The sequence below is a fragment of the Ovis aries genome, chromosome 22, assembly GCF_016772045.2.
Source record: "Ovis aries strain OAR_USU_Benz2616 breed Rambouillet chromosome 22, ARS-UI_Ramb_v3.0, whole genome shotgun sequence".
Lineage (NCBI taxonomy): Eukaryota > Metazoa > Chordata > Mammalia > Artiodactyla > Bovidae > Ovis > Ovis aries.
Genome location: NC_056075.1, coordinates 6,386,714 through 6,397,889, shown reverse-complemented (window position 1 = coordinate 6,397,889; position 11,176 = coordinate 6,386,714). Strand labels below are relative to the sequence as shown.

Sequence of the window (11,176 nt, the reverse complement as noted above, 5' to 3'; positions counted from 1 at the left end):
AAATGGGGAAAACCACGAGATCATTCAGGTATGACCTAAATCAAATCCCTTATGATTATACAGTGGAAGTCAGAAATAGATTTAAGGAACTAGATCTGATAGACAGAGTGTCTGATTAACTATGGATGGAGGTTCGTGACATTGTACAGGAGACAGGGATCAAGACCATCCCCATGGAAAAGAAATGCAAAAAAGCAAAATGGCTGTCTGAAGAGGCCTTACAAATAGCTGTGAAAAGAAGAGACGTAAAAAGCAAAGAAGAAAGGAAAGATTTAAGCATCTGAATGCAGAGTTCCAAAGAATAGCAAGGAGAGATAAGAAAGCCATCCTCAGTGATCAGTGCAAAGAAATAGAGGAAAACAACAGAATAGGAAAGACTAGAGATCTCTTCAAGAAAATTAGAGCCACCAGGGGAATATTTCATGCAAAGATGGGCTCGATAAAGGACAGAAATGGAATGGACCTAACAGAAGCAAAAGATATTAAGAAGAGGCAAGAATGCCCAGAAGAACTGTACAAAAATATCCTTATGACCCAGAATATCACGATGGTGTGATCGCTCATCTAGAGCCAGACATCCTGGAATGTGAAGTCATGTGGGCCTTAGAAAGCATCTTTATGAACAAAGCTAGTGGAGGTGATGGCATTCCAGTTGAGCTATTTCAAATCCTGAAGGATGATGCTGTAAGAGTGCTGCATTCAATATGCTAGCAAATTTGGAAAACTCAGCAGTGGCCATAGGACTGGAAAAGGTCAATTTTCATTTCAGACCCAAAGAAAGGCAATGCCAAAGGATATTCAAACTATTGCACAATTGCACTCATCTCACACACTAGTAAAGTAATGCTCAAAATTCTCCAAGCCAGGCTTTAGCAGTACGTGAACCGTGAACTTCTAAATGTTCAAACTGGTTTTAGAAAAGGCAGAGGAACAAGACAACAAACTGCCAACATCCAATGGATCATTGAAAAAGCAAGAGAGTTCCCGAAAATCATCTATTTCTGCTTTGCTGACTATGGCAAAGCCTTTGACTGTGTGGATCAGAATAAACTGTGGAAAATTCTGAAAGAGATGGGAATATCAGACCACCTGATCTGCCTCTTGAGAAACCTATATGCAGGTCAGGAAGCAACAGCTAGAACTGGACGTGAAACAACCAACTGGTTCCAAATAGGAAAAGGAGTACGTCAAGACTGTCTCCCTGCTTATTTAACTTATATGCAGAGAACATCATGAGGAACGCTGGACTGGAAGAAACACAAGCTGGAATCAAGATTGCTGGGACAAATATCAATCACTTCAGATAAGCAGATGACACCGCCCTTATGGTAGAAAGTGAAGAGGAACTAAAAGCCTCTTGATGAAAGTGAAAGAGGAGAGTGAAAAAGTTGGCTTAAAGCTCAACATTCAGAAAACAAAGATCAGGGCATCTGGCCCCATCACTTCATTGGAAATTGTGAAAACAGTGTCAGACTTTATTTTGGGGGGCTCAAAATCACTGTAGATGGTGATTGCAGCCATGAAATTAAAAGACACTTACTCCTTGCAAGGAAAGTTATAACCAACCTATATAGCATATTCAAGAGCAGAGACATTACTTTGCCAACAAAGGTCTGTCTAGTCAAGGCTATGGGTTTTCCAGCAGCAATGTATGGATGTGAGAGTTGGACTGTGAAGAAAGCTGAGCACTGAAGATTTGATGCTTTTGAACTGTGGTGATGGAGGAGACTGTTGAGAGTCCCTTGGACTGCAAGAAGATCCAACCAGTCCATTCTAAAACAGATCAGTCCTGGGTGTTCATTGGAAGGACTGATGCTAAAGCTGAAACTCCAGTACTTTGGCCACCTCATTTGAAGAGTTGACTCATTGGAAAAGACTCTGATGCTGGGAGGGATTGGGGGCAGGAGGAAAAGGGGACGACAGTGGATTAGATGGCTGGATGGCATCACCGATTTGATGGACGTGAGTTTGAGTGAACTCCGGGAGTTGGTGATGGACAGGGAGGCCTGGCATGCTGCTGTTCATGGTGTCACAAATAGTCGAACACAACTGAGAGACTGAATCGAATTGAACTTGTCTATTGTATCATCTAAAGTTTGTTTTCCTTGTTAATTTTCTGTTTAGTTGATCTATCTATAGGTGTGAGTGGGATATTGAAGTCTCCCTCTATTATTGTGTTACTGTTAATTTCCCCTTTCATACTTGTTAGCATTTGTCTTACATATTGCAGTGCTCCTATGCTGGCTGCATATATATTTATAATTGTTATATCTTCTTGGATTGATTCTTTGATCCTTATGTAGTGTTCTTCTTTGTGTCTCTTCACAGCCTTTGTTTTAAAGTCTATTTTATCTCAGTATTGCTACTCCTGCTTTCTTTTGGTGTCTGTTTGCATGGAATATCTTTTTCCAGCGCTTCATTTTCAGTCTGTATGTGTCCCTTGTTTTGAGGTGGGTCTCTTGTAAATAACATATATAGGGGTCTTGTTTTGATATCCATTCAGCCAGTCTTTGTCTTTTGGTTGGGGCATTCAACCCATTTACATTTAAGGTAGTTATAGATAAGTATGATCCCGTTGCCATTTACTTTATTGCTTTGGGTTTGAGTTTATGCACTCTTTCTGTGTTTCCTGTCTAGATAAGATCCTTTAGTATTTTTTGGAGAGCTGGATTTGTAGTGCTGAATTCTCTCAGCTTTTGCTTGTCTGTAAAGCTTTTGATTTCTCCTTATACAAAGAAGAGAAGAGGGAGGAAGGAGACAGAGGTGGCCAGAAGGATAAATGGGGGAATCAAAAGGAGAGAGAGAAATTCAGCCAGTAATCAGTTCTCTAAGTGTTCTCCACAGTCCAGAACACACAAAGAGATTCACAGAGTTGGGTAGAGAAGAGAAGAGGGAGGGAGGAGATAGAGGCGACCTGGTGGAGAAAAGAGCCCAAATGGGAAGAGAGCAGTCAAGCCAGTAATCTTCCTCCCAAGTAAAACTGGATACTGAAGACTAGGTTCTTAAAGGTCCAAAATTGACAACAAATACCAAAAAGCAAAGATTAAAAATCTAGAGTAGAGGTTAGATTCTCAAAAATACAGTATTAAAGAAAAAAACAAAGTCACCAAAATTATAAAGTATATATATACATGAAATTTGCTCTTAAAAATAGGTGTTTTTTTGCAAAGTAATAGTAGGTTATAAAAATGAAAATTAAAGAAGTAATACAGGACTTAAAATAATTTTTTTAATTTAAAAAATAATAGTAATAATGTATCTAGGACTTTATCTGGCACTGTTGTGGGCAGTTGTGGGCAGTTCATTTTTGGATAGTTCTTTGATCTGGGTTATATTTCTCAAGATCTATAGGCAAGAAGAGGTGGCAAGAACACACGGAAGAACTGTACAAAAAAGATCTTCATGACCCAGATAATCATGATGATGTGATCGCTAATCTAGAGCCAGACATCTTGGAATGTGAAGTCGAGTGGGCCATAGAAAGCATCACTACGAACAAAGCTAGTGGAGGTGATGGAATTCCAGTTGAGCTGTTTCAAATCCTGAAAGATGATGCTGTGAAAGTGCTGCACTCAATATGCCAGCACATTTGGAAAACTCAGCAGTGGCCACAGGACTGGAAAAGGTCAGTTTTCATTCCAATCCCAAAGAAAGGCAATGCCAAAGAATGCTCAAACTACTGCACAATTGCACTCATCTCACATGCTAGTAAAGTAATGCTCAAAATTTTCCAAGCCAGACTTCAGCAATACGTGAACTGTGAACTCCCTGATGTTCAAGTTGGTTTTAGAAAAGGCAGAGGAACCAGAGATCAAATTGCCAACATCTGCTGGATCATGGAAAAAGCAAGAGAGTTCCAGAAAAGCATCTATTTCTAATTCATTGACTATGCCAAAGCCTTTGACTGTGTGGATCACAATCAACTGTGGAAAATTCTGAAAGAGATGGGAATACCAGATCACCTAACCTGCCTCTTGAGAAATCTGTATGCAGGTCAGGAAGCAGCAGTTAGAACTGGACATAGAACAGCAGACTGGTTCCAAATAGGAAAAGGAGTACGTCAAGGCTGTATGTTGTCACCCTGCTTATTTAACTTATATGCAGAGTACATCATGAGAAATGCTGGACTGGAAGAAACGCAAGCTGGAATCAAGATTGCCGGGAGAAATATCAATAACCTCAGATATGCAGATGACAGCACCCTTATGGCAGAAAGTGAAGAGGAGCTACAAAACCTCTTGATGAAAGTGAAAGAGGAGAGCGAAAATGTTGGCTTAAAGCTCAACATTCAGAAAACGAAGATCATGGCATCCGGTCCCATCACTTTATGGGAAATAGATGGGGAAACAGTAGAAACAGTGTCAGACTTTATTTTTTGGGGCTCCGAAATCACTGCAGATGGTGACTGCAGCCATGAATTAAAAGACGCTTACTCCTTGGAAGAAAAGTTATGACCAACCTAGATAGTATATTCAAAAGCAGAGACATTACTTTGCCGACTAAGGTCTGTCTAGTCAAGGCTATGGTTTTTCCTGTGGTCATGTATGGATGTGAGAGTTGGACTATGAAGAAGGCTGAGCGCTGAAGAATTGATGCTTTTGAACTGTGGTGTTGGAGAAGACTCTTGAGAGTCCCTTGGACTGCAAGGAGATCCAACCAGTCCATTCTGAAGGAGATGAACCCTGGGATTTCTTTGGAAGGAATGATGCTAAAGCTGAAGCTCCAGTACTTTGGCCACCTCATGAGAAGAGTTGACTCATTGGAAAAGACTCTGATGCTGGGAGGGATTGGGAGCAGGAGGAGAAGGGGACGAGAGAGGATGAGATGGCTGGATGGTATCACGGACTCGATGGACGTGAGTCTGAGTGAACTCTGGGAGATGGTGATGGACAGGAAGGCCTGGCATGCTGCGATTCATAGGGTTGGAAAGAGTCAGACACGACTGAGCGACTGAACTGAACTGATAGGCCCCTTCCTGTGTAGTTGGTACTGACTACAGCATTTTAACCTACTGCAGCTGTCACGTCCAAGGCGGTTCCCTCTGTTTTAGCTTCTTCTGTTTGCTGGTCTCTTCAGTGGCTAATTTCCACCCTGACACAAGGGGGTGGTGGTGGACACTTTTTGAGGCTCACTTGTTCAGTCGTGCTGTGGGGAGGGAGGAACACTGCAAACAAATAACACTGGTGTGTACTCGCAGTGTCTCGGCCACACTGGGTTTGCCCTGCTCATGGCCTGTGTGCTTTCCCTGTCTACACTGCCTAGGCTCTAGGTTGCTCTGTCGGGAACTGTCTGAGGCTGGCCCTGGGTTGTATGCACTTCTCAGGTCTAAGCTGCTCAGGTTCAGATACTCAGGTACTCCTCAAAGATGCAGACTCAGTTGGGCCTGTGTTTTGTGCCCTTCCCAGGTCTGAGCAGCTCAGGTGACCAGGTGCTTGGTGAGCATGGTCGCTGCGACTTATCACTCCCCCCTGTCCCTACTGTTCGGTTTTCTGGGTGTACAACCGGCACGCCTTCTCAGGTGTGCTGTCTCTTCTGGGGAGCTGATCTCTGGCTGTGAACCTCCCAGTGGAAGAAGTCTTGGTTAGCAACGAAGCCTGCTTACAGTTTGGTGGACGATGCCTCTCTGGGGCTGCGATTGCCCCCTTCTGGCTCTAGCTGCCCTCGCCTGCCTGTCTCCAGCGGGGGATGGGCCGGTCCGCAGCTGGTCAGCTCTGCTTAGTCCTTTGTTCTGTGAGTGAGCCTGGCAGTGTCTTAGGTTAGGGCTTTCCATGGGATAGCCATCCCACAGTCTGGTTTGCTATCTCAAGTTGGTTCCCTCAGATTGCCCTTGGGGCATTCAGGTGCGGTCCTACCCTAAGCAATGAACCCGCTCCTCCCTGCCCAGCTCCCTCTTGCTAGTGATGGATGCCGGCGTCTGCGCTGCTTCTCCACTGGGGTTTACCGTTGGGCAGGTAATCTGTGGGTTTTAATTATTTGGTTATTTTTTTCTCCCGGTTATGTTGCCCTCTGAGGTTCCAAGGCTCACCACAGACTCGCCAGTGAGAGTGTTTCTCTGTGTTTGGAAATTTCTCTCTTTTTTTAAGACTCCCTTCCTGGGACGGATCTCTGTCCCTACCTCTTTTGTTTCTCTTTTTCTCTTTTATATATTTTTTCCTATCTCCTTTCAAAGACAATGGGATGCTTTTCTGGGTGCCTGATGTCCTCTGCTGGCATTCAGAAGTTGTTTTGTGGAATTTACCCAGTGTTCAAATGTTCTTTTGATGAATTTGTGGGGGAGAAAGTGGTCTCCCATCCTATTCCTCTGCCATCTTAGGACCATCCCCCTCTTCTCTTTCTGACTTACTTCATTTTGTATAATGGAACTGACTCAAATTCACTCCTTTTTATGGAGGAAAGAAGGACAGAAATGGTATGGACCTAAAAGAAGCAGAAGATATTAAGAAGAGGTGGCAAAAATACACAGAAGAACTATACAAAAAGGATCTTCATGACCAAGATAATCACGATGGTGTAACCACTCAACTAGATGCAGACATCCTAGAATGTGAAGTCAAATGGGCCTTAGAAAGCATCACCATGAATAAAGCTAGTGGGGGTGATGGAATTCCAGTTGAGCTTTTTTCAAATCCTGAAAGATGATGCTGTGAAAGTGCTGCACTCAATATGCCAGCACATTTGGAAAACTCAGCAGTGGCCATAGGACTGGAAAAGGTCAGTTTTCATTCCAATCCCAAAGAAAGGCAATGCCAAAGGATGTTCAAACTACCACACAATTGCACTCATCTCACATGCTAGTAAAGTAATGCTCAAAATTCTCTAAGCCAGGCTTCAGCAATACGTGAAACCGTGAACTTCCAGTTGTTCAAGCGGGTTTTGGAAAAGGCAGAGGAACCAGAGATCAAATTGCCAACATCTTCTGCATCATTGAAAAAGCAAGAGAGTTCCAGAAAAACATCCATTTCTGCTTTACTGACTATGGCAAAGCCTTTGACTGTGTGGATCACAATAAACTAGAAAATTCTGAAAGAGATGGGACTCCCAGACCACCTGACCTGCCTCTTGAGAAACCTCTATGCAGGTCAGGAAGCAACAGTTAGAACTGGACATGGAACAACAGACTGGTTCTAAATAGGAAAAGGAGTATGTCGAGGCTGTATATTGTCACCCTGTTTATTTAACTTCTATGCAGAGTACATCATGAGAAACGCTGGGCTGGAAGAAGCACAAGCTGGAATCAAGATTGCTGGGGGAAATATCAATAACTTCAAACATGCAGATGACACCACCATTATGGCAGAAACTGAAGAGGAGCTAAAAAGCCTCTTGATGAAAGTGAAAGAGGAGAGCGAAAAAGTTGGCTTAAAGCTCAACATTCAGAAAACGAAGATCATGGCATCTAGTCCCATCGCTTCATGGGAAATAGATGGGGAAACAGTGGAAACAGTGTCAGGCTTTATTTTTGGGGGCTCCAAAAGCACTGTGGATGGTGACTGCAGCCATGAAATTAAAAGACACTTACTCCTTGGAAGGAAAGTTATGACCAACCTAGATAGCATATTCACAAGCAGAGATGTTACTTTGCCAACAAAGGTCCATCTAGTCAAGGCTCTGGTTTTTCCGGTGGTCATGTATGGATGTGAGAATTGGACTGTGAAGAAAGCTGAGCACTGAAGAATTGATGCTTTTGAACTGTAGTGTTGGAGAAGACTCTTGAGAGTCCCTTGGTCTACAAGGAGATTCAACGAGTCCATCCTGAAGGAGATCAGTGTTGGGTGTTCATTGGAAGGACTGATGCTAAAGCTGAAACTCCAGTACTTTGTCCACCTCATGCAAAGAATTGACTCATTGGAAAAGACTCTGATGCTGGGAGGGACTGGGAGCAGAAGGAGAAGGGGGCGACAGAGGATGAGGTGGCTGGATGGCATCACTGACTCGATGGACGCGAGTCTGAGTGAACTCCGGGAGATGGTGATGGACAGGGAGGCCTGGCATGCTGTGATTCATGGGGTCACAAAGAGTTGGACACGACTGAGCGACTGAACTGCACTGAACCGAACTGAAGTGAGTATTCCATTGTATATACGCGCCACGTGTTCTTTATCCATTCATCTGTGGATGAACATCTAGGTGGCTTCCATGTCCTGGCTGTTCTAAACAGTGCTGCAGTGAACACTGGGACTGTTGATATGTGCACGCCAGTCATTGTTTTCTCAGAGTATATGTCCAGTAGCGGGATCGCTAGGTCATGTGGTAGCTTTACTCCTAGCTTTCTAAGAAATCTCCACACTGTTGTCCCTAGTGACTGTACCAGTTTGCATTCCCACCATCAGTTCAAGAGGGTTCAATTTTCTCCACATCCTCTTCAGCATTTATTGTTGTTAGATTTTTTTTGTAGATGGCCATTCTGACAGATGATATCTCATTGTAGTTTTGATTTATATTTCTCTAACAAGGAGCAATGTTGCATATTTTTTCATGTGTTTATTCGTCATCTGTATGTCTTCTTTGAAGAAATGTCTGTTTAAGTCTTCTGCCCATGTTTTATTGGGTTGTTTGCTTTTCTGATATTGAACTGCTTATATATTATATAATGAGCTGCTCATATATTTTAGAGATTAATCCTTTGTCGATGGCTTCATTTGCAATTATTTTCCCCCATTGTAAGTGTTGTTTTTCATCTTGTTTATAGTTTCCTTTGCTCTGCAAAAACTTTTAAGGTTAATTTGAGCCCCTTATGTTTATTTTTTATTTTTATTTCCATTACTCTAGGAGGTGGGTCAAAGAGGATCTTGTTGCTATTTATGTCAAAGAGTGTTCTGCCTCTTTTCCTCTAAGAGTTTGTATAATTTCTGGCCTTGTATTTAGGTCGTTAATCCATTTTGAGTTTTTTTTTGTGTATGGTGTTAGGTAGTGTTCTAGTTTCATTCATTTGCATGTATTTGTCCAGTTTCCTGGCACCACTTACTGAAGAGAAGGTCTTTTCTCCATTGTATATTCTTGCCTCTTTTGTCAAAGATAAGGTGCCTATAGGTGCATAGGTTTATCTCTGGACTTTCTATCTATATTTCATTGATCTATGTTTCTGTTTTGGGGTCAGTATTGTACTGTTTTGATTACTGTAGCTTTGTATTATACCTTGAAGTCAGAAAAGTTGATTCCTCCAGTTCCATTTTTCTTTCTCAAGATTGCTTTGGCTATTGGGGGTCTTTTGTGTTTCCCTACACATTGTGAAATTTTTTGTTCTAGTTCTGTGAAACTTGCCATTGGTACTTTGACAGGGATTGCTTTGAATCTGTAGATTGTTTTTGGTATATAGTCATTTTGAAAATATTGATTCTTTGAATCCAAGAGCATGGTATATCTCTCCTTCTTTTTGTGTTGTCTTTGGTTTCTTTCATCAGTGTCTTATAGTTTTCTGCATACAGATCTTTAGTCTCCTTTAGTAGGTTTTTGCCTAGATATTTTATTCTTTTTGTTTTAATAGTGAATGTTATTGTTTCCTTACTTTCTCTTTCTTATTTTTGGCTGTTATTGTATAGCAAAGCAAGGGATTTCTGTGTATTAATTTTGTATCGCACAACTTTACTAAATTCATTGATTAGCTCTAGAAGTTTTCTGATGATATCTTTAGGGTTTTCTATGTGTGGGATCATATCATTTGCAAACAGTAAGAATTTTACTTCTTTTATATCTGGATTCATTTTATTTCTTTTTCGTCTCTGATTGCCATGGCTAGGACTTTCAAACTAGGTTGAATGATAGTGGCGAGAGTGGTCACCCTTGTCTTGTCCCTGATCTTAACAGAAATGCTTTTTCACCATTGTGAATAATGTTTGCTGTCAGTTTGTCCTATATGCCAGGGCTTATGTTAATACACTGGATAGCTATGGGGTCATAAAGCTCAGTCACAAGCTTAAAAATCTTTCTGTCCCCTGTTCTTGTCTTCCTATTTTTCAATCACCACCAGATCCTGGTGGTGGAAGGGCACTGGAATCAGTGTTACCTCAATGTGAGATACCCGCCCTAATGAAATACAAAGAAAACCATGCCAAGAAAAGCATTGTGGCATTGGCTACATAAGAAATCTTCACTTAGTAAGTGTTTAAATTTCAGGGTTTAAAATACAATCCATGGAAAGTTTTCAGGAGCAGATTCTTGAGTCATCTATACTATATATTATTATTTTGTATTTATTTATGTATTTATTTGTCTGGTTGCATCGTCTTAATAGTGGCACACTGGCTTCTCTCTAGTTGGGCTTAGTTGCCCTGCAGCATATGGAATCTTAGTTCTCCAATCAAGGATTGAATGCAAGTTCCCTGCATTAGAAGGCAGATTCTCAACCATTGGATCACTGGGGAAGTCCCTGTACTATGTATAATTTGACATGGAAGCTGAAGGACAAGGGTAGAGATATCTACCTCCACCACCCTATGCGTTTTATGAATCTGAATCAAGTCTACTTCATGCCAGAACTTCTTGAATCTTCTACATCAATTCAAAATTTTTGGTACACATAGCTAAAACCTGTAGGTTGAAGGAAAGAATGCTCAAAACAGGTAAAAGTTTATCTTTCTATATCAGTTTCTCTGTGCAGAAATCAGTCATCCGACTATCTCTGGCTAATGAATAAACCTTATTTTAAATCATAAAAGAACACCCAGGCAGAGGATTTTTGTTAGCCATTTTCAACCCTTTTTGTTTTACCTAGTTCCATGGTTTTAAAAGTCATTATGTTGGTGACATTTTGCTTGTCTCTCGTTTATTTTACTTTCTCCTCTTTCCATAGAACAAGGTTAATTTGTGAAATGGGAGAATTTGATAGGAAGCATTTTTGATGTGGAAGGTTAAGGGAGTATAATACACTCTCCCTTCAAAAACTTTGTCCAATGCAGTGGATTTTTATTTAATAGCCTAGGAAAGGCACAGACAGTCCCTGTCTCCACAGGCAGATTCATAAACACATTAACTTTTATCTATTCAGGGAAAACAGTTGCATTAGTTTTTGTAGAATGAATATGCTTTTAGTTTGGATTGTTTCAACCACACTGAAGTGCCACTGTAGTGAATAGATGCCACTAAATGCTGGTCAATTTCTGAAATCACTAATACGTTTTCAGGAATTGATGCATACTTTTACATTTACTACTTATGCTTTGAAAGCTCATGTTTGGAC

General features: G+C 41.3%; 1 long non-coding RNA gene across 1 annotated transcript; it reads left to right on the top strand.

Annotated features, from left to right (window-relative positions):
• Nucleotides 1–3,622: 3,622 nt before the first annotated feature.
• LOC132658397 (uncharacterized) lies at nucleotides 3,623–10,743 on the top strand. The gene is made up of 2 exons (XR_009598003.1): nucleotides 3,623–4,855; nucleotides 6,392–10,743. It is a non-coding gene; the product is annotated as an uncharacterized LOC132658397 (long non-coding RNA).
• The last annotated feature ends 433 nt before the right edge of the window (nucleotides 10,744–11,176 follow it).